This window comes from Mustela nigripes, chromosome X (genome assembly GCF_022355385.1).
Source record: "Mustela nigripes isolate SB6536 chromosome X, MUSNIG.SB6536, whole genome shotgun sequence".
Lineage (NCBI taxonomy): Eukaryota > Metazoa > Chordata > Mammalia > Carnivora > Mustelidae > Mustela > Mustela nigripes.
The window spans coordinates 106640180-106661449 of NC_081575.1; the positions used below are offsets into that span (position 1 = coordinate 106640180).

Sequence of the window (21270 nt, forward strand, 5' to 3'; positions counted from 1 at the left end):
GTGGGAAACAGCTTCCTTTCAGCTTGACTCCAAGCTCTGGCAATATTTCTTTCCCCAGGAAAATGTGGGGTTTTTTCCCCATCACCAGAAGATAATTAACCATTCCTTTGCAGAGAACAATTTGATGGTCTAGTTGTAAAAGGATTGTATGTGGAAAGGAATCCACCATAGGTTATAACTGACCTTTCTCCATCTACTAAATTAAGCCATCCTTACCAAGGCGGCAACTAATTTCAATAGTTAAGGCTCTGGGAGAGACATGCGAAGGCATGGGCTGTGTGTTTCAGGTGGGAATTCCAGAAGCAAGTGAGTGAACAGTTGAAGGCGATACTGTTAACAGGCAAACAGGCAGGAAGAGCCAGCACTCCAAGGGACTCCTTCCCAGTCTAAGTCAGGCTTCTGTCAGGACCTAGTTTTCCCCAAACTGAGTGCCTGTGGTCACGCCAAATGCTTTGCTGTTCTCTGCAATCCTCTTGCTCTCCTCTCTATTCCCCTGCAGCTTAAAAAAAAGTCTTAGGTTATTTCAGACCTAAAATGGTAGGTCCGAAGGAGGCTTCTACAGGAAAGCAGTCTCCAGAGAGACCTGTTCCCAAGTGTTTCAACAGTGAGACCACATACCCACAGCGATGGTATGTTTGCCCTGGCTTTTCTTCCCATGTTTATGGGCCAGCAGAGAGAACTAGGGAAGAGAGATGCTAACTCTTGCCTTCAGAGGCCCACGTAGAGGAGTCTGGGGAGGTCCTGCCTGTTTCTAGGGACAAATCCCCCAAAATGTCATTCTCTCACAGAGATGCTTTGATTTTCTTGACAGGATACTCAAGAAAGAATAAATACTAGGTTTGGCACCAGAATCAAATTGTTCCCTTAAGATTAGGGAGTTGAAAATCCATTTTTAGCCTTAATTCTAGAAGGAAAGTTTAGATGTTTCCTTGGTTCTATAAGGAATTGTCGGCACAAAGCTCAAAATAATTTTTTTCTGTTTAATAAGTTTTCAGCTATGTTTTCAGTTCAATAACAGTTGTAAGGGAACCAGAACTGTAAATCAGTGGGCTGGGTTCCATCGTATGTAAATAAGAACAAACAGCAGATGGAAGGGGGTGCGGGGAACTTCACAGCTATTTTTTTCCAACTTAGTAAAAACATTAAGGGAACTTTCAACTTCAGTTTGGGGCATGACTGAAAACACGCAATGATAGAAGAGTTGTGGCCCTTTAAAATCATGAAGTCAATGGTTCTCAAGCCTGGCGACACACTATCTCTGAGGGGAGCTTTCAACCATCCCGAAGGCGGCAAGGCGGGAGGCTGATGTCAGGGTTCCAGGGTATAGCCTGGGCTGGGAGGTCCAAACGCCCCCCCCCCCACACACACACACCCCAGGTGATTCTACTGCATAGCCAGGGTGTGGCCTCACTGCTCCAGGGAAGCCACTTATTTAACAGATAAAGAAACAAAGAGTCAAGAGAGTCCGTGATCTGTTCCAGCTCTTGCAGCCAGGAAGGGTCAGAGCCAAGACTCAACCACGGAGCTGAATGACAGCTGTGAGCTCAGAACTTCCCGGACCAACGGAGCTGTGCCTCATACAGGAGAGGGAAAACACCAGGGAAGTAAAAGGGAACCAACTGAGAGATGTACAAGTCACAATTTCAAACAAAGCCCGCACAAGGAGGATGTTAGAACGACAAGGAAATCTCCAGTGTCTAGAATTTTCGCCTGTTCAGTCATCAGCACCCTTCAGTCTTTGTGACCTCATGGCACGGCAACCCCCATCAGCCTGCCCATGACCTTCCCATAAAAACTGAAACAGTATCTTCCCAAGTTAACTAAGGAGTGGGCAGCCAGGGTGGGGAAAAGTGGGGCAATTAATTTGAGAGAGACTCAGTGACCAAATCAATGGAAGCAGGTAATTAACCTTATGTGAGGAAGTGAGCAAAGGACAGGTCAGATTACTTCCCAGGTTTGAGGCATGGGCAACTAGGTGAATGCTACTGTCATTTTCTAAGACCAGGGATGCTGGAAGAGAAAGAGGGCTGGGGACAAAAGCCTCACCTCGGTGGGATGAAGGGTGCACGGGCAATGGAGGCAGCAAGTCTGGACAACCTGGTCAAGGAGTCTGTCTACTCTCAGAGGGCAAGAATCCCTGACCCCTTCGAGGGTCCTTCTAGCTGGACTAAGAATCAAACTGACATGAGACAGGTTAATAGGAGAAAATCAAATTTAATAGAGTATGTAAGGGGAATCCCCATAGATGTGGAAATTCCAAAGACAGGCAAGATGAGGTACACTCGTCATTCTGAACTAAGGACAAAGGGTCGGGGTTCTGGGACTTCAGAGGAAAGGGAGGCACTTCACAGGGCAATAAAAAGAGCAAGTGTTTGGTAATTAGATGTTTGTCCTGCCATGCAGATGAGTCATTCAAATAAAATCTATCTCTGCTAATAACCCTGACTCTGGGAAAGATTCCCATTTAGATTCTTCTCTCTGGTTAAGGGAAGGGCGAAAGCCCATAGGGTCTCAATGGCCTTCAGCTCAGACTAATCTCCATGCCGATGCAGCCCATCTTGGGGCAGCCTGTCCTGGGTTTCTACACTATGAAAGACAGAAAGCAAAGATAAGGCAGAGGGAGATGTAGGGTTAAGAGAGGAGGCGGAGGGTTTGGGGTTTGGGGTTTATTGCTGCCGCTGCTGCTGTTGTGTTATTGACCATGTGAGAGATCCGTGTTTAAGCGTCACTGGAAACCCTACAATGAGAAAACAACCAAAGTGATTTTAAAATGAGCCAAAGACATAAGTCAATCAGAGAAAGACAACCATCATAGGGTTTCACTCAGAGAGGACTATAAAAACAGGGCAGAGGATCACAAGGGAAGGGAGGGAAAATGGAATGAGATGTCATCAGAGAGGGAGACAAACCATGAGACTCTTAATTATGGGAAACAAACTGAGGGCTGTGGATGGGGAGGTGGGGGGTTGGGGTAACTGGGGGATGGGCATTAAGGAGGGCACGTGATGTGCAACTGGGTGTTGTACACAACTGACGAACTATTGAACACTACATCTGAAACTAATGATGTACTGTGTGGACTAACTGAATTTAAATTTAAAAATAAAGAATAAACCTAAAACGAGCCAAAGACATTAACAGTCACCTCCCAAAAGAAGACATATACATGGCAAGCATAGGAAATGGTACTTCCCATGATTGGTCACAGAAAAATGCCAACTGAAACCATGAGATACCACCGCCCACCTATTAGAATGACCCAAACCCACAACTCTAACACCGCAAAATGCTGGTGAGGCTGTGTAGCAACAGGAACTCCCATTCACAGCTGGTGGGATTGCGAAATAGCAGAGTCCCCCTGGAAAGCAGTCTGGCAGTTTCTTAGAAAACTAAACATAATCTTGCCCCAGGAACCAGCGACCATGCTCTTGGTTATTTACCCTAAGTAAAGGAACTCACACCGACACAAACCCGGCCAAGGATGTTTAAAGAAGCTTTATTCATAATTATGGCACCTTGGAAGACCCCAAGATGTGCTTCAGGAGGTGAGTAGATAAACAAACTGTGGTACTTCCAGACAACGGAATATTATTCGGCCCTGAAAAGAAATGAGCTAGCAAGGCATGAGAAGACAGGAAGGAACCTTAAGTACCTATCACTACGGGAAAGAATCCAACCTGAAAAGGCTATATACTGTATGTTTCCAACAACAGAACACTGTGAGAAAAAGGCCAAACTACGGAGGCAGTGAAAAGACTGGGTTGCCAGGGGGTGAAAGCAGAGCAATGAACACACATAGCACAGAGGAGTTTTCAGGCAGTGAAACTACACTGTATGACAGCATAATGATGGATACAGGTCACTATGTTTTTGTTTTGTTTTTTCCCAAACCCACAGAACATGTGACACCAAGAGTGAACCTTAAACTGTGGGACTTTGAGTGATATGTGTCAACGTACATTTGCCATTGGTTAAAAAAAAAAAAAAAAATGTACCATTCCAGGGAACAATGTTGGTAGCGGGGGAGATTCTGTATGTGTGGGGTCAGGGGGTGCATGAGAAATGTCCGCATCTTCCTCTCAGTTTTGTTATAATCATAAAACTGCTGTAAGATCATTTAAGTCTTTTTAAAAATTACCCCAAAACGTACTGACAGAAAGGATTCAGCGAACAGGAAGAGACTGAACACACAGGAGCTGGGCCCGGAGAGGGCAAAGCGGGACAGGACCCGGAGAGTACATGAGGCAGGATTATGAGAGGAGGCTAAAATGATGGACAGGAATGCAGAAGAATCTTTAGATTCGATGGTGGAAGGCTGACAGTCTTCGTGCAATGGTGTCTTTTCCCCATGAAATAAGAGCAAGATCTTCGGCTAAAAGGGTGTTTCTTGGAAAAAAAAAAAATCAATTTCTTCACATTCAGCTGTGTGCATCCTAGCAAGGTGAACATACTGGTAGGAAGAGAGGTATTTACAGATGAGAACAAAGCGGGCAATGAAAGAGTTGCTCTCAGCACCCTGGCCAACATGTGGTGATACGGAAAGCACCTAAAGAATACATAAAAAGCTGAACATGTCCAAGGAAAATACCTGGAGTGAGGAGTATGAGAACTAGTCTGTTTCACTATGGTTTAAAATAAATGACTTAATCAAATAGAACAAAATAAACACTACCCAAGCCAAAGAGATCTTTGGCAAATACATGTATTTTGGAATTTCTGGACTTTACAGAGTATCTTAAGTTCGTTTCACCTCTATTTGCTTCGGGGCATGCTTTGCTCCTATTTGCTTCGGGGCACTTTTATGAAGTATGTACCTATTATTAAACTGAGGCTAGGGCACCTGGGTGGCTCAGTCCATTAAGTAAGTGGCTGACTCTTGATTTCAGGTCAGGTCAGGTCATGATCTCGGGGTCATGAGATCAATCCCTGCTTCAGGCTCCCAGGTTCAGCGCGAGAGTCAGCTTAAGATTTTCTCTCCCTCTGTCCCTCCCCCCATTCCTAAAAAAATTAAATTAAATTAAATTAAATGACACTGAGTGCTTCCAGATACTGCTCTCTAAGCACCTTGGTTTTGTAGGTCCCTCCCTTGCCATCCCTGGGCATTAAAATGGCTCTCGAAATCACTAATATTTTAAACATGTTCCATGGACGCTTAAAGCTCTCAGTCTCTACCCTGTTGATTTGCATTTCAAGTGGAAATCTCTTAAGACCTGTAGGGGCCAAAGACAGGCTGCTCCAAAATGTGCCAGTTTAACATACTGACATTTTAAATAAAAGTTCCAGTGGGGCCTTGGGGTGGTTCAGTCAGTTAACCATTTGCCTTCAGCTTGGATGAATCCCAGGGTCCTGGGATCAAGTCCCGCATTGGGCTCCCTACTCTGCAGGGGCTGCGCTTCCCCCTCTCTCTCTGCCCCTCTCCCCAGCTTGTGCACACACATAACCTCTCTGTGTCAAATAAATAAAATCCTTTTTAAAAAAGTTACAAAAGAGCCTCCTCCATCCCCCTGAAGGCAGGAAATATATTTCCCAGGCGAAAAGTACCACCCTTATTCCAGGAGGTAAAGAGACATCCTTATCACCGGAGATGGGAAATTTAGAGCCAAGAAGGCTGTATAAACAACGCTGGTTACTTTTTACTAATTTACTACCCCAGCCCAAATTCTGTCTAGAATTTCTTACTGTTGAAGCTCCCAAAGTTAAGTCTCCCTTGTCCTGTCAATTCCTCACAGATCTATCGTCTCCTTGTCTAAAAAGTATGAAAACTCACTGTTGATTTCTTTACATCCCAATTTCCTTAGAGAGCCTTGGTGCACATGTAATAAAATTTGGGATTGTTCTTCTGTTAATCTGACTCATTTAAATTTCATTCCTAGTCCAGCTAGAAGACCTTGAAGGACAGAGAAAGACAATTTCCTTCCTTTCAAGGGCATAAAGATTTCGGCCTATTGCCAAGACGCAGAATGACGAACAGCCGACTGTTGACTAAGGGAGCTTCCTTTCCTTCTCTCCCCTCTCCCCTCCCCCCACCTCCACAGTCTTTCCTAAATCTCTACCTTGGTAACTCACTCTCTCTATGGCCCTCCCACAGATGTCAAAACCCAAGCCATCACCTCCCTCTTTGCTTTGCTGTGAGCCTCATCTGGCCCAGCCCTAGACCTCTCAGGTGCCATCATCCCCTCCCCCACACAACAGCACTCCCGCCCCCATCCCCCCCCCCCCCCATCTCAGACTCCACTGCAGGGTTGTTTTGTTTTTGTTTTTGTTTTTGTTTTTACAGACTTTACAGATTTATTGTGTAACATTTTCTGTGAAACAGTGCTGAGCCACCCCAGCAGAGTTCTAGAACAAGTGAAATCTTTTATAGTGATTAATGTCATTGGTTGTCATGTCAATGCAAATAAAAGAAATAATGAGCTTAGCATGTCGGAACTAGGAAATCACTCAGCACTTCTGATTTTTATCTTTAGACTTCTCTACAGCATCACATAATAACATTGCCTTCAGTTAAGCCATGTTCCCTGCAGCACAAAGGCCTGCTAGAGTTTCAAAATAAGAAAAGAGAAAGAGTAATTCTTCACCAAACCTTGACCTAACGACCCCACCAGGCAACATTTAACGTTAATAGAAATCACTTAAGGTAGAAATCCTAAATTGAAGTTTCCCAAGGCAAAAAAAATTTTTTTAGACATAAAAATAAAAACACACTGAAATTAACTCAATTGTTTCTATGGTAAAGTATGCTACATTGAGAAGAAGGGCCCTCTAGGCAAAACAGCATTTTCCTAAGCATCTATTTATTTCAGATCTCAGGGATCCACACTGAAAATACAGTTCATTTGGGGCCCCTGGGTGGCTCAGTTGGTTAAGCATCTGACTCATGATTTCAGCTCAGGTCATGATCTTGGGGTCGTGAGATTGAGCCTTTGCACTGGTTTCTGCACTCTGTCTACTTGACATTCTTTCCCTCTGCCCCTCCCTTAGCACTCATACATGTGCACGCTTTCTCTTTATAATAAATAAACCAAATCTTTTTAAAAAATAAAAGAAAATATACTTCATTCAGTTAGTCTATGGGCAGCTGTTTGCTCTTTTCCTCAACCAGTACTATTTAAGAGTGGCTCCACGGGTGCCCGGGTGGCTCAGTTGGTTAGGCAACTGCCTTCAGCTCAGGTCATGATCCTGGAGTTCCGGGATCAAGTCCCGCATCAGGCTCCCAGCTCCACAGGGAGTCTGCTTCTCTGTCTGACCTTCTTCCCTCTCCTGCTCTCTCTCACGGTCTCTCTCTCAAATAAATAAATGGAATCTTTAAAAAAAAAAAAAAAGTTTAAAAGAGGTTCCGCATTTCAATCTTTGCACTCCAGGATCTTGCCCATAATGTTCTAGGCCAGACACTGGGGAGTTACACTTGCGTATGTGTGCACCTGCTACCCTTCCATGGAAGATTTTCCTTTTAACAAGAGTCTTCTACCTTAGTAAAATTCAAGTTGTCTCACCTACTCCCTCTTTTGACCTCTCCTTACCATTTCCCCTGTTGCACGGACATAGAAACTTAGTGTTTTATATAAATGAGTCAAGATTGTTCTAGTAATGCACTTGAGGAAACGTATGCCACTACTACTCCACGAAGGAGTGAACTCATCCCACTCTCAGCTGTAGTTTCCTTCAAAGCTGTGTCTCTAGCAATAAAAAAAAAAAAAAATCCTACATGGCCAACTCAGATCCTTCCTCATACCCATGAATCCCCCAAATTTAAGCCCATACTTTCAGTCCCTTCTCAGAGTTCCTATGAGGGTTATGATCAGAGCAATACAGGTGTGTGTTTAACTGCCATTTGCATATATTTGGTCTCCACAACAAAATCTATAAGCTTTGAAAATAGCAATCACAATTTAGATTCAATGAGATGATGGATATGTAAACGCAGAGATCACTGGCAAACCAAACCAAATAGGCCAATTTAGCACAAACATTATTTTGAGCCAAAAACAATCAAAATCCAGCAGATTCAGGAATAGCTCTTTACCTCCGGGTTAACTGCTTGATTATACCGAGAAGATAGCTATTCACAGAAATGCCTCTTTCCTATAAACTTAACTGCATAATAAAGCAACCTATGTCTTCCAAACATCTTCTCTAGGTTTGTGCTAATAGTCTTTGTCCTCTTCACATCCTGACTCCTCCCCTCTCCTGAGCTCAGATAAGCCTCCTGGTACCTCAAGATCTTCAGAATTTCATGGCTGTGTGGATTCCCCACTCGTAAAAAACTAAATTTGACTTTCTCCTGTTAATCCTTTCATGTCAAGTGGATTCTTAGTCCAGCTAGAAGGACCATGAAGGGGAAAGGAAATTCTTCCTCCCCAATGGCTGGTGTAGTCAGCAAGACAAGGACTCGCTAGACACGGCTCGCACCAGACACAGCTACCGCAAAGAGATCCTTGCGACATCAAACAGTTAGCGGAAGGCAGCATTTCTTACCATGTTGGTCTCCCAGAATCTCTCTGGGTGGAGTCTGACAGACTCTGGTAGAGTACTCTGGTTTCTGATCCATTTCCTCCCAAATATAGCCTTTGTTTTCCTTTGTGTCTTTTATGTCATTTTTCACACAAACTTTGTTGTGGGTTAATATGCACATGAGGCAAAGGCTGCTGCTAAGGGACATCTTGGAAGATGAAGCCCTAACACTAGTAGGCACAGGTAGAGCCCTTAAAAGCTGTTAGAGTGCTCCCCACCTAACGCAAAGACTCCCGTATTAGGATACGTTGGTCACAGAATGGGTCAGACTGACACGATGTGATCTGCCAACCTCAAGAAAACTTCTGTGCAACAAGGCACCCTGTAAAACAACACGCATCCCTCCTGGGCATTAGTGTGGCTCCAAGAGACCCGAGGCTCAGCTGAAACTATAATGTGCGTTCAAGACAAACCTTGCTGCAGATTATGATTTTTCCTTTTGTCGTATTTTGTGTCCTAAGAGCTTGGTTTTGTGACCAGTGAGAATGTTCTCTTTGGCCTCCACCATTCAGAGTGCACTTACCAGGGTGCACCTTGGTGGCCAGATAGACCAGGAATCTGAGTCTCAATGTCTCTCCGTGCAACTGTGCCCTCTATCGGGGAAGTCTGTCATGACAGGTTCCAGCCCAGAGGAGCCTCTGCTCTCTCAACCTTCGTTGCTCGTGCGTGCAGGAAAGTCCCATTCCAGGAGCACCTGTCCCGTATCACTGATGAGCAGGTCTGTACTTGGAGGAGGCGTCTCACGGTTTCATGAGGACTGGAGACACTGTTTCCACTACACCATCCTTACTGCCTATGCAAGGCACACTTTTGCTTTCTTAGATAAATTTTGGGAATCAACTATTGGATCATGGGGACTGCTCTCTTTGGATGCCTCTTAAATCTTCATTATGCCATTAAAAGGATTATTGTGGTTTGAGTGCTATTCACAGATCCTACTGGCCAATGGCCAGATGATGGCTCCTCCAAACTGGCTGTACCGAATAGAAAAATAAACGTTATAGAAAACTCTCAATTCTCTTTTAAGTAAAATGGCTAGCCTTAAGGGAGACCTTGAAAAGATGAAAGAACAGAAATCAAGCTTAAGATTTAAAAATAAATGTCTACATCCAACCTAAGTTCCCCTTCTTAAAAATCTAGCCTCATCTGCCTGTTGTAACCTCCCTTTCCCTACAAGATTTACAGGAAGCATTCCAGCCTAATCTCTGGGCTCAAAGTACACAGGTTGCTGGTGTAAATGCTAAAAGCCAAGAAATGAACTTAACAAAAGCCTCTGAGACTGGCAATAAGGCTTTGCTCCTACCTTCCAGGGCTCTGCAGTCAGGCTCTGCCAGCTTCAGGCATTTCTATGCAAGGTCCTTTGCTGGTGTATCCTAGACGTGCCCCCCCAACCCCAAAGAATTCATGTCCCTGGACAGCAGAAGAGCTTTTCAATTATAAAGTCCTTTTACCTCTGCTTTCAGAAGATGCTACCAAATCTAGAAAGGAATTAGAAAGACTAATGACTATTCAAACTCTTCACAGAGGAAGCAAGACCAAACTTCAACCCACCCCTCCTACTAACAGTCTGAGAAAGGCCAATATTCATCGGCCGAGGTTGAACTCTGTACCTGGAAAGAGGGCTTTTGTTAAAATGTTTTATACAGATTGACAAAGACATAAATCCCCCAATTCTCATTTTTAAAAAGATTTATTTATTTGAAAAAGAATGAGAGGGGAAAAAATGCGCATGGCGGGGGCGAGGGCAGAAGAAGTGGGAAAGAATCCTCAAGGAGACTCCCTGCTGAGCACAGAGCCCCCCCAACACAGGGCTCGCTAGATCCCACACCCCTGAGATCATGACCTGAGCCCAAACCAAGAGTCAGAAGCTTAACCAAATGAGCCGCCCAGGTGCCCCTCTTGATTCTCATTTTAGTTAAAAATTTCCTTAATATAAAAAAGTAAATTTAGTTTTAAAAAATGGACCTGTCCCTTGATTTCCAGGCTATGATCCAATTCTTTGGGGGATTAGAAAGAACTGCATGTTTTACAAATCTCTACAAAACCAGAAATGCAACTCTAGAAACAAGTCAAGGCCCACCCAGCTTTACCACTCCCCAAAACTTCCCTATTCTTCTCAGAATAGTTGTAGATATTATAAAAGATCAGGATATTGGAACAAAATTGTCCTGTACTTTTTTTTTAAGGGCGAATTTTAAAAAGCAGTTACTCTGAAAACTAGAGAAAAAATAATTGTGTTCTTTTTTTGTCCCTTGAAATTATAAAACTTACCATGTCTTTGAAATGTAAAAACACCCCATAATCACCTGAGACTAAGAAAAAAATGGGTAAGGAGTCTTTTTAAAATACAAAGTGGAGGGCGCCTGGGTGGCTCAGTGGATTAGGCTCGGGTCATGATCTCAGGGTCCTGGGATCGAGTCCCACGTCGGGCTCTCTGCTCAGTGGGGAGCCTGTTTCCCTCTCTCTCTCTGCCTGCCTCTCTGCCTGCTTGTGATCTCTCTCTGTCAAATAAATAAATAAAATCTTAAAAAAAAAATACAAAGTGCAAAAAATAAATAAAATAAAATAAATAAAATACAAAGTGCTGGAAGGATTCTTGTGGCCAGATTCTAGTGCCCCTGATAACAAGCAGACACATTCCAAATCTCCACCCTGGAGAAAACTTGGAGACTTTCTGTGTACCTTTATGATGTAAATTATACCTCCACTGTCTCTACCTGTAAGAGCCATTCCTTGAAATACGAACTTTAGGAAGAGTTCTTCATCAGAAAAACAAAGAGAGAGGGAGATATCTGGAAATTGGGCTTTCAGTGTTCTCTCTGATGAGGGAGCAGAAGGCTCACTGAAGGAAAGCCCAAGCTGACCTCCTGCAACCTCTCCCACCCCTACTCCTGGGTGGGACACGTGGGACATTCTTCCAGGAATCTCGCAACTATCTTAATATTAGTGCCTTAATAGAGGGGAAAACAGCCTTAACTTGACAATGGCAAAGCCTCCATTATCTTGTAGGGCCTCTTCAGCATATGAAAGTTCTTTTGAAACCTCTCTTTTCCTTACATCCCCCCAAAACTGGGTATATAAGGAGCCATTCCTCAAGACCCCAGCACAGCTCTGTCCGCCATGGCCCTGTCCTCGTGCTTTACTAAAACCACCATTTTGCAACAAAGAACCATCAAGAATTCTTTCTTGGTTCTCAGTTCCAGACCTCACCCCTCCAAACTTCACCTATATTCCAAAACCACATCATCTACAAAAGTATCAGTAAAAACAAAAAGCAGGGGTGCCTGGGTGACTCAGTGAGTTAAAGCCTCTGCCTTCGGCTCAGGTCATGATCCCAGGGTTCTGGGATCGAGCCCTGCCTTCGGCTCTCTGCTCAGCAGGGAGCCTGCTTCCTCCTCTCTCTCTCTGCCTGCTTCTCTGCCCACTTGTAATCTCTGTCTGTCAAATAAATAAAATCTTTAAAAAAAAAAAAGAAGATTTTTTGTTTGTATCTTGTCTGTGTATGTGTGTCCACATATGTTGTTAATGCAAGACAGTCTCTCTACTTCTGGATGATTTTGCTAAAATTAACTTGTAAGAAAACTCTACGTAGTTGGTTTGAAGGCAAGCGTTTATAAGGCTGGGCATCTAACACTCAGAAAGACAGAAACTAACCCAAATGTTTTTCAAGTTCATGTGATGGGGGAAAATATTCAGTATTAAAGCTTATTTAAGATTGTTGGTTTAATTAAATGGACATATATTCAGAGTTACCAGCATAAAATAGAAAACTTATCCTGCCCGTGTTTACTAGAAGTTGAACAATTTCATGTTTTCCCATTTACAACATTTACCAGGAAAAAAAACTTAATATAATGGTTGACTTTGTCTAATGCCTCATGAAGTTTGTTGGGTAATCTAAACAGAATTGTTCAGAACAACTCAATTAAATTGATGTAAATAAGACAAAAAGACTTGTAGACTTATTTTTAAATAGCTTCCAAAAGCTACCAAAAGCTGTGGCAACCTGAAATTTTAAAGTTTTGGCAACTTAAGTAATAAGTTAAATTCATTTAACATCTAAATCATTTTCAAATAATATAAAATAATGAAGCCTTAACTACTAAACCTAGGTTTATCTAACTTTTGTCTTATGACAGAGAAACTAAAGATAAATTTGGGTTTGTTAATAAACATGTTTTGTGCCTTATTGAAAGACTATGCTGGGGCGCCTGGGCCTTCGGCTCAGGTCATGATCCCAGTGTCCTGGGATCGAGCCCCGCATCAGGCTGTCCGCTCCGCGGAGAGCCTGCTTCCTCCTCTCTCCCTTTCTACCTGCCTTTCTGCCTACTTGTGATCTCTGCCTGTCAAATAAATAAATAAAATCTTTAAAAAAAAAAAAAAAGAAAGACTATGCTATAAAGAAGTGCATGTTCCTAGAAATTATAAAACTTATTCATAAATTTGTCGATCTAAAGACTACCAGTATAACAGTTCACAATTGCTTACTACTTAGTTTTCACTAGAAATTAAGCCTTCTAAGAATTTGTATGAATTCTAATAAATATTACTACTGGAGATAATAAGGGGCACAACTCTGTATACAAGGAAAATAAAATGTGTTTTTGGCAAGAAGTAGTATAAGGAAACAGAAATACATTTTTGTTGAGGGGAAAAAATAATTTTGTCCTAAAGTGAGGCTGGTTATGTATTTATTTTTTTTAAATATTTTTATTCATTTATTTGACAGGGAAAGACACAGCAGAAGAGAGAACACGAGCAGGGGGAGTAGGAGAGGAAGAAGCAGGCCTCCTGCCAAGCAGGGAGCCTGATGTGGGGCTCCATCCCAGGACCCTGGGATCATGACCTGAGCCAAAGGCAGAAGCTTAAAGCCTGAACCACCCAGGCGCCCTTAGGCTGCTTATTTAAAGAGGGAAAGTAAGATAAAATCTGAATATAAAGAAGAAAACTGTAAAAGGTTAACGGGGGGAAAAAAATCTTTGGAAAACCATTTTTCGCATGGTTGGTACTGACTAAGATTAGGATAAATTTAAGTAAGTAAATGGGTTAATATCAAGAATAAACTGGTGTAAAATTAAAATTTTGTCTTTGTTAAAAGGACAAAGTTCTCCTGAACTACTGGTCTCCTCTTAAAAAGAAACTATAAACCAAACTTTTTCTTTGCCTTTAAAGTTATCTGCCTAGAAGCACCTGGGTGGTTCAGCTTGTTGAGCAACTGCCTTCGGATCAGGTCATAATCCTGGAATTTCTACAGCCAAGTCCCCATCAGGCTCCCTGCTCAGTGGAAAGTCGGCTTCTCCCTCTGACCCTCTCTGGTCTCATGCGCGCTCTCACTCTCTCTCTCAAATAATAAAATATTTAAAAAAAAATAAAGTTATCTGCCTAGAGAACTAGCATTATGTGTTTTGTCAAAATAATTACCCTTGTTTATCAAGCCTTTGATTACTTAAGAAAACTGAGTCTTATTGTATAAAGAGCTAAATTTTGCCCACAACTGCATAACATTCTGCATTTGTCTTTGAAGTCTTTTTATTGTCACTTTGGTTAAATGGATAATTATATATTGTTTCATAATAATCTGTGATCCTATTTAATCAAATGTACATACACACTTGAATATTTTTTGACATGCTTTCCAAAATCAAATTCTAAAATAAAGTCTTTTGGCCACAATCTGAGGTGTAACACAGACCCCATGGAACATTTCAAAGATTTTGTGAGACATTTAACTGATCAGGCTTATCTGGCATGTTAAATTACAGGAGAAGCATTGTCAAATAAGTGGTACTAAACCCTCTTGGATTTTATTTGTGTAGATGTGTTATTAAGTGGTCTAAAAATGGTATGGAAACTCCTAGAAATCCGATGTCCTGGTATGTTATTATCTTAAAGTGTTGTGTGTCACAGACGTAACCAAATTTCCTTGTCAACTGCATTGTAATGAACTCTAACCAGATCTCGGACCACAGACATTTTTCTACCTTATCATTTAGTTACTGATTTATTCTAATGCTGTTACAAGGTAGCAAATGTACAATAAATGCACAAATGTACCTCATCTTCACTGAGACCCATAAAAAGAAGTCTGAGGACAAGTTTCTGATAAGCTTAAAATCATAAAACTTACCTATGTAAAAATTTCCAGAGCTAATGGAAAAACTGGACTCAAGCAGAACCGTAATGGAATGAGGAGGGTAACTAGTTTTTTATGCATTTGTTTAAAACACTGCGGACTTTTGGGGGGGAGCCTGGGGCCAAATCATTCATAGACGACCTGCTTCTGGGTTGGGATTTCACACAAAGCAGAGCAACTCCCTCACTGTGGTCTGTTGAAAGTCAGCCCTTGACACAAGCATTTGTTAAATAAATAAATAAATAAATAAATAAATAAATAAATAAATAAATAAAACAATTTCTTAAAAAAGGTAAAATAAAAAATAAAACATTGCTGATTTTTTTAAATGCTTTGTTTCTATAGATTTAAGGAAACTTTTCTCTTAAGCTAACTTACAACAGTTCGTCTGTGAGCATTTTGTCAACAAAATGAAACACTTCTCTTTTTCTCCTTATCTGAGCCCTCCAGAATTCAGAAGCTCAGGGAGTATTATTCTATTTTCATGGCAACATATATGCATAAGTTCAATAAGAATTCTTCTCCTTGGGGCACCTGGGTGGCTCAGTGGATTAAGTCCCTGACTTCAGCTCAGGTCATGATCCCAGGGTCCTGGGATGGAGCCCCGCATCGGGCTCTCTGCTCAGCGGGGAGCCTGCTTCCTCCTCTCTCTCTGCCTGCCTCTCCGTCTACTTGTGATCTCTGTCTGTCAAATAAATATATAAAATCTTTTTAAAAAAAAAGAATCCTTCTCCTTATGACATGACATAACTGGAAACACTGGTTATATTATCCAGGCTTTGACTGGAATGTCATATTTGAGAGAGACATGCACAGACTCAGATATGACCAGACAGCTTTAAGGAACTAAGGTTGACTTTATTGAATCAATAAAGCCCCTTGGGAAATGACAGCCTACTATCTAGCTTACTAGGTGAATAAAGAAGGTCATTTTCCAGCAGTTACAAAAACCTCAAGATATTGGGGGGAACCTCAGGAAAAGAGGAATTAACCCAAATCTACAGGCAAAGTCTTATGGCAAGTATTTGGCTTGGCTTCTGGCCTCAAAAGGCTGTTAAAAGTTCAATGTAGAGACTCCTTATAAAAAGTTGCAGCAAAGCAAGTTTAAAAAAAAAGAAAGAAAGAAAAGGAGAGGAAAATAAGCCTTGGCCATACCTGGTGGCTGAGTAATTCCAGACATCCAGAGCCCTGAAGACAAGGGGTAACACCACAAAATACAGACTCATTTTCTACTCCACCTGCACTGGCCAAGCAGCTGCTAAGCACACGGGCTGCATCTCCCGATACCTGGCAAACAAATGCAATACTGCCTCCAGAAGTAAGTCTTTCTCTGAAGTGCCCACAAGTACATTTGGGGAGAAGCTTCCAGAGCAAGTCAAGAAGCACCTGTCCGTCTAGGAGACTGGAGAGACTGCATGAAAGGATCTGGATGCCAGGAAGGAGGCAATGGTTCAGGCAGAAGAAGTGGCTGTAAGACTGCTGGGAAGCTGGAGAAACAAGAGAAGTTCTACATGAAGAAAGCAAGTAGCAGCTGGCAGCGAGCACTCTCCTGTCTTCAGAAAACAGCAGCAGTACCCCTGAGGAGAAAACAGCAGCAGTACCCCTGAGGAGAAAACAGCAGCAGTACCCCTGAGGAGACAGGTGAAAGGCCCAAAAGAAAGCAAAGGCCAAAGGCCTGAAAGGCTCCTCAGGACAAAGAAATGGAAATCCCAGCTGCCTCTGTCTCCTTCTCCAAACCCAAGAAAAAGAAATCTGTTCCCAAGGAGGAGATGGTTAGTGGTGATCTTGAAGAGAAGGCTGGCAGTGGAAGTCTTCCCAAGAGGAAGAACTCTTTCCCTGAAGAGGAACCAGTAAATGATCCTGAAGAGGCAGGAAGCAGGAGGGTCCCCAGAAAAAAAGATTCTCTTTCAAAGAGGAGTTGCTCAGCAGCAGATCTGATGAGGCTGCTGGCAGCAAGAGCAGCAGCTCCGAGAAAAAAAAAAAAAAAAGAAAGTTCCAGAAGCTGTCCTGGGACGATCAGAATGAACACTTCCCTGGTGGGGACATAATCCACGGTGACATTTCCCAACCCAATCCATCTCTTAGAGCCCAATAAAAACGAATTCACAAGAAAAAAATGATAATAAAATTTAAAAGTCCTGGGGCACCTGGGTGGCTCTGTCATTTAAACATTCAACTCTTGATATCATCTCAGGTCATGATCTTAGGGTCACAGGATCCAGCCCTGCACTGGGCTCTGCATGGGGCTTAGAATCTGCTTAAGATTTTCTCTCTCTCCCCCCTTGGCCCCTCCCCTCCTAAAAAAAAAAAAAGTCATAGGATCAACTGCTATTCTTGCTGCACTTATGTAAATGATCAGGCTAAGGTTTTTTGAAGCTAGGTTTTTCACAAATGAATATTAATTAGGCTATCTTTGATAAACATGAGGGTAATTATACAGAGAAAATATGTTTCAATAATACTTTTGAATAAATATTAAATCCTAATACTAATCATTATAAACTCACCTAGATACTAATTCTTCCTAGTTTCCTCCAATGCCTGGCTACAACTCTCCAAAATAATGTTTTCCATGCTTCTCCTATCTTTGTGAGTTGAATTCGTTTGAAAACTAAAATTGCCCTTTCTCCTAAAACCCTGCCAACAAGTAGGAAAGATTTGATGCAAACTTCAGAGAAACCTCCAAAATCTCACACATAGGCAACCTTCGCACGTACCTGTTGCTCTGTGGGCCTTTCAAAAAGATCACCACAGATATTCAAGCTACAGACTAGAAAAATCAGACTTTCACTGCCTGCTCTCACTCTAAAGATGCTTCAAGCTTGACATGTAGAAATCATCTCAACTACCTATCCTCAGACTCAAAGTGATTTTTAATTTGATCCAATCATTAATCATTGTCTTTGTATCCATACAAATGCCTCTCGTTTGATATCTGAAGGGCTGGCACCATGGGCCTAACTTTGAGAACACAGCTGTATCACCGTCTCCTAAAATGAGTTTAATTTAACTGACCTGTTGTCAGGCATACGAGACCGGTTCAACAGATGGAACAACCTACCAACTCAAATTTTACTGTGTGAAACTTAAGGGAAGTTTTAGAGGAGGAAACTGTAGGGCCCAAGGCAGGCTGCCCCAAGATGGCCCACTCTGGCAAGGACATTATTTTGAATCACAAGCCATCAAAACCTAGCACAAACAGGGAAAGCTCTTTATCTCCCCCCTCAACTGTCTGCTTAAACCAAGAAGACAGTTGTTTACAGAGATCCCCCTTTATCTAAGAAACTTACCTGCATATGGGGCAACCTTTGTTATCTAAACATCTCTCACCTGCCACCAAATGGTCTCCCTTTCCTTTATACCCTCAGACCCCCACCCCCATTCCTGAGCTCATACAAGCCTCACATTACTTGACTGTCTTTGGATTTTCATGGCTTTATGGATTCCCCCTACTTATGAAAATAAATTTGATTTGTTGCTGTGAACCTATCTCCTATTAATTTGATTCTTAGTCCAACAAGAAAGGCCTTAAAGGGCAGAGGAAATTCTTGCTCCCTTATATAAGTAAACTTAAGTGTTCTACCAATTTTAAATTGTTAGTTTTGTGATTTCATAGCTCATGTGATATGATTTTTCAGACATGATTTCATATCTCATAAAACATATAGCAGATGTTCAATAAATACAAGTTGATTTGTGCTTTTCAAGCCTCTGGTGGCATCTAGCAAAGAAACGAAATTGAATCTGAGAAATTGAATCAACTATCTTTCATATATGCTAATGTATAACAGCTCTTCAAGCAGTTATTCAAAAACAGACTAATGGAAGTCAAATGACTTGGTAAGTTAGCCCAGTCCATTCTGACAGGGATGATGCTAAATGGTACAGCACAGATGGCTAAAAATGGCTTAAAAGATACATACTGTGTATCTGGTAGAAATAATCATGGGCTGCTAGAGCTCTAAAAAAAAAAGAAAGAAAGAAAGAAAAAGAAAAAAAACCTTTGTTTGATTGTGCGCATTAATCTCTTTTTTTTATTGTGGGCATTAATCTTAAAATGATATAATTTTAAGAAAATTCTTAAAGCCATAATGTTGAATAGGCTTTCTGTTTTAATGTGGATTTAGAAATGGTAAGTAGTATCTCACTTAATAAGATAGATTCAAAAGTCTCGGGTCTCCCCACTGGAGCAGAGCAGGACAGGTTCCCTTCAGCTGTTATCACTAGATTAGTGAATGTGAAAAATGGAAATCATTATCAATAATTTATGTTGTTAACCCTATAAGAAACTGGCTGAGGGAGGTTTCTAAAACTTCTCTTTCTGGTAATTGTCACCTGACTAAAAACAGACACATTATATAAATCAATGTACTAATAAGTATTAAATATTTGTTATTTATACCCTAACTATTTATTAAAAGGAGTCTGAATTGGCTGGTAAAAACAGAATAATGGCATGAAAGTAAGAAGTAAAGAAGAGACCCATATTGAAATGGGAGAAGGGGTTAAGCCAGAAAAACGAACGATAGCTAGAAAATGCTGAGATTTCTAGAAGCCAAGCAAGCTAATAAAACAAATCATACCAGTTTGTTGGGATTAACAAACTTGCATAGCTATTAAATATGCTGGCAAAAGAAAAAACATTATTAAGTTATTTGGGTCACAGATATGCTATAAAGCATGTTGGCCGGTGGTGTAAGAGTTCTGCACATCCCTTTATGAAAAACCTTAAGACTTGGGTGGAGATAATAAGGAGTAAGATCTTATTTACTGGGTATAAACAGAAAGACTGTGTTCAAATTTTGTAACTTGTCTTTTCCAGTTTTCTACTTCCTGCTCTAAGAGGGAATGAAGCAGAGACCAGAATAATATTTAGAAATCAACCAGTCTCGTGAGGCCTAGCCCTTGGCTGTGGGTAAATTTCCCTGAGCAAGTAACTGCCTGGTCACTTCTAAAATTCAGCTCTGTTGGAAGGTGCAAATGTTTTTTTTACAGTGAATGAATTTTTAGTACAGGGTCTTCTCAGTCCACAGGCCTGATCAGATCTGATCAACAAGACTATGGCCCATAATTTGGGACAAAGGCAACACGGTCCGATGTTATCCAAGACCAACAAGAAAGATGAGCCAAACATGTCATGGTTGTGGCAACACACTCAAAGCCAGAAGCAAGGGTAGTGTCCACACTTTTTTCAAAAGAATTCCCTATGAGCTATCTAAATTACTTGTTTTGCCGGATTTCATTTTGCCAAAGGTTCCTTAAAAAAAAACTGTCGGGACTAGGGTTAGATGATGACCTTTGTTGTAACAAGATTTAGCCCACAGGGAGTTGTGAAACCTGGATCTGTTCTAGGAATTATATTTGGCTCCTTGAGCTGTTTCCTGAGACTCTCCTGTGGGCCAGATTTAGCATTAAATGATAGGGCAGGTTCCGGAGTGTGGCCAGGACACTAGTATTAAAAGGACCTTTTCCCAAGTGAAGGCTACTATAGTGGGTATGTGTGGAGGATAAGGAACAGCAGTAACCTTCAGGTACCTCCCTCCCTCTCACTCTTCTGAAGAGAAATTAGAAAGAAGAGATTTCAGGGCAGGAGAGCTGCCACGGTCTATGCCAGCACTTTGATGGTATGAATTCTCTCATTAGGATTCATCTTCGGCATGTCACGTAGCAGTAACAGTAGCTAACAACCACCGGGCACTTACCTGCACACCAGGCATCGTGCTAAGTCTTCTATGTGGATTACCTCGCTCGTCCTCCCCACAAACCTCAAGGAATCTTTGTTTCCCTTATCCGTGACTCACTGTAATGGTGGCTTTAATTCTAGACCCTTCCTTTGTCCGCGCCCTCTGCTGTGTGACTGCACCGTTCTTCTCACTAAAAACGCAGGCTCTGTTTCACCAGTCTGTCAATCTGGACCAGCCCTATGGCTTGCTTTGGCCAACAGAATGCAGACCTGACATCATGCCAGTTCTGCGCCTGGGCCGCAGGAGGCCTCACGTGGTCCTGCCTGCCCACAGCTGCACCCCTGCCATCGCTATGAGAACACACCCAGGCGAGCCAGCTGAAGGAAGTGAGCCATCCCGATCCCCACTGCCAAAGCCAGCCTAGACCCGCCAAACCCCAGACATTTGAGAAGCCCAGCCAAAGTAACCAGAGCTGCCCAGGGGCCCACCGACTGACTCCGCACGCATCTGCAATAACTGCTCATGGGGAAGGCCCCTGAGGTTTAGCGATTGATCGTTGCACAGCATCACCGTAGCAGCAGAAACTGGTGCACCATTTATAAACCGGAAGACAGAGGCACAAAGATGGCAACTAACTCACCCCAACTAGTAAGAGTATAGCTGGGCTCTGAGATGCTAAAGCAACTTTGCAGGAAACTGGATGTAATTTCTATACAGGGCCAATATTTTAGAACTATATTAAAAAGCCATTGGAAACTCAAATCACTTTGGTTTGCCTTCGTTCAGACAGGTCTTCCGCAAAGAACCAAAGAAACTGATCTTGACATGATGGCTAATAGCCCTGACCAGACAAACAGAAATGGACATGGTCGTCAGAGAGGACAGCCTCGCTTTCCAAGACTTGTGTTGAAGGGAACTTTATCTGTATCTGTGCAACGGCTG

At 42.1% G+C, this 21270-nt stretch overlaps 1 protein-coding gene and 1 pseudogene across 1 annotated transcript in view; one reads left to right on the forward strand and one right to left on the reverse strand.

The window, feature by feature from the left end:
* Positions 1-21270, reverse strand: part of PHEX (phosphate regulating endopeptidase X-linked) — a 191186-nt gene that overhangs the window by 106418 nt on the left and 63498 nt on the right. The gene's annotated exons all lie outside the window — the stretch shown is intronic.
* Positions 535-20752, forward strand: LOC132007657 (nucleolar protein 56-like; annotated as a pseudogene).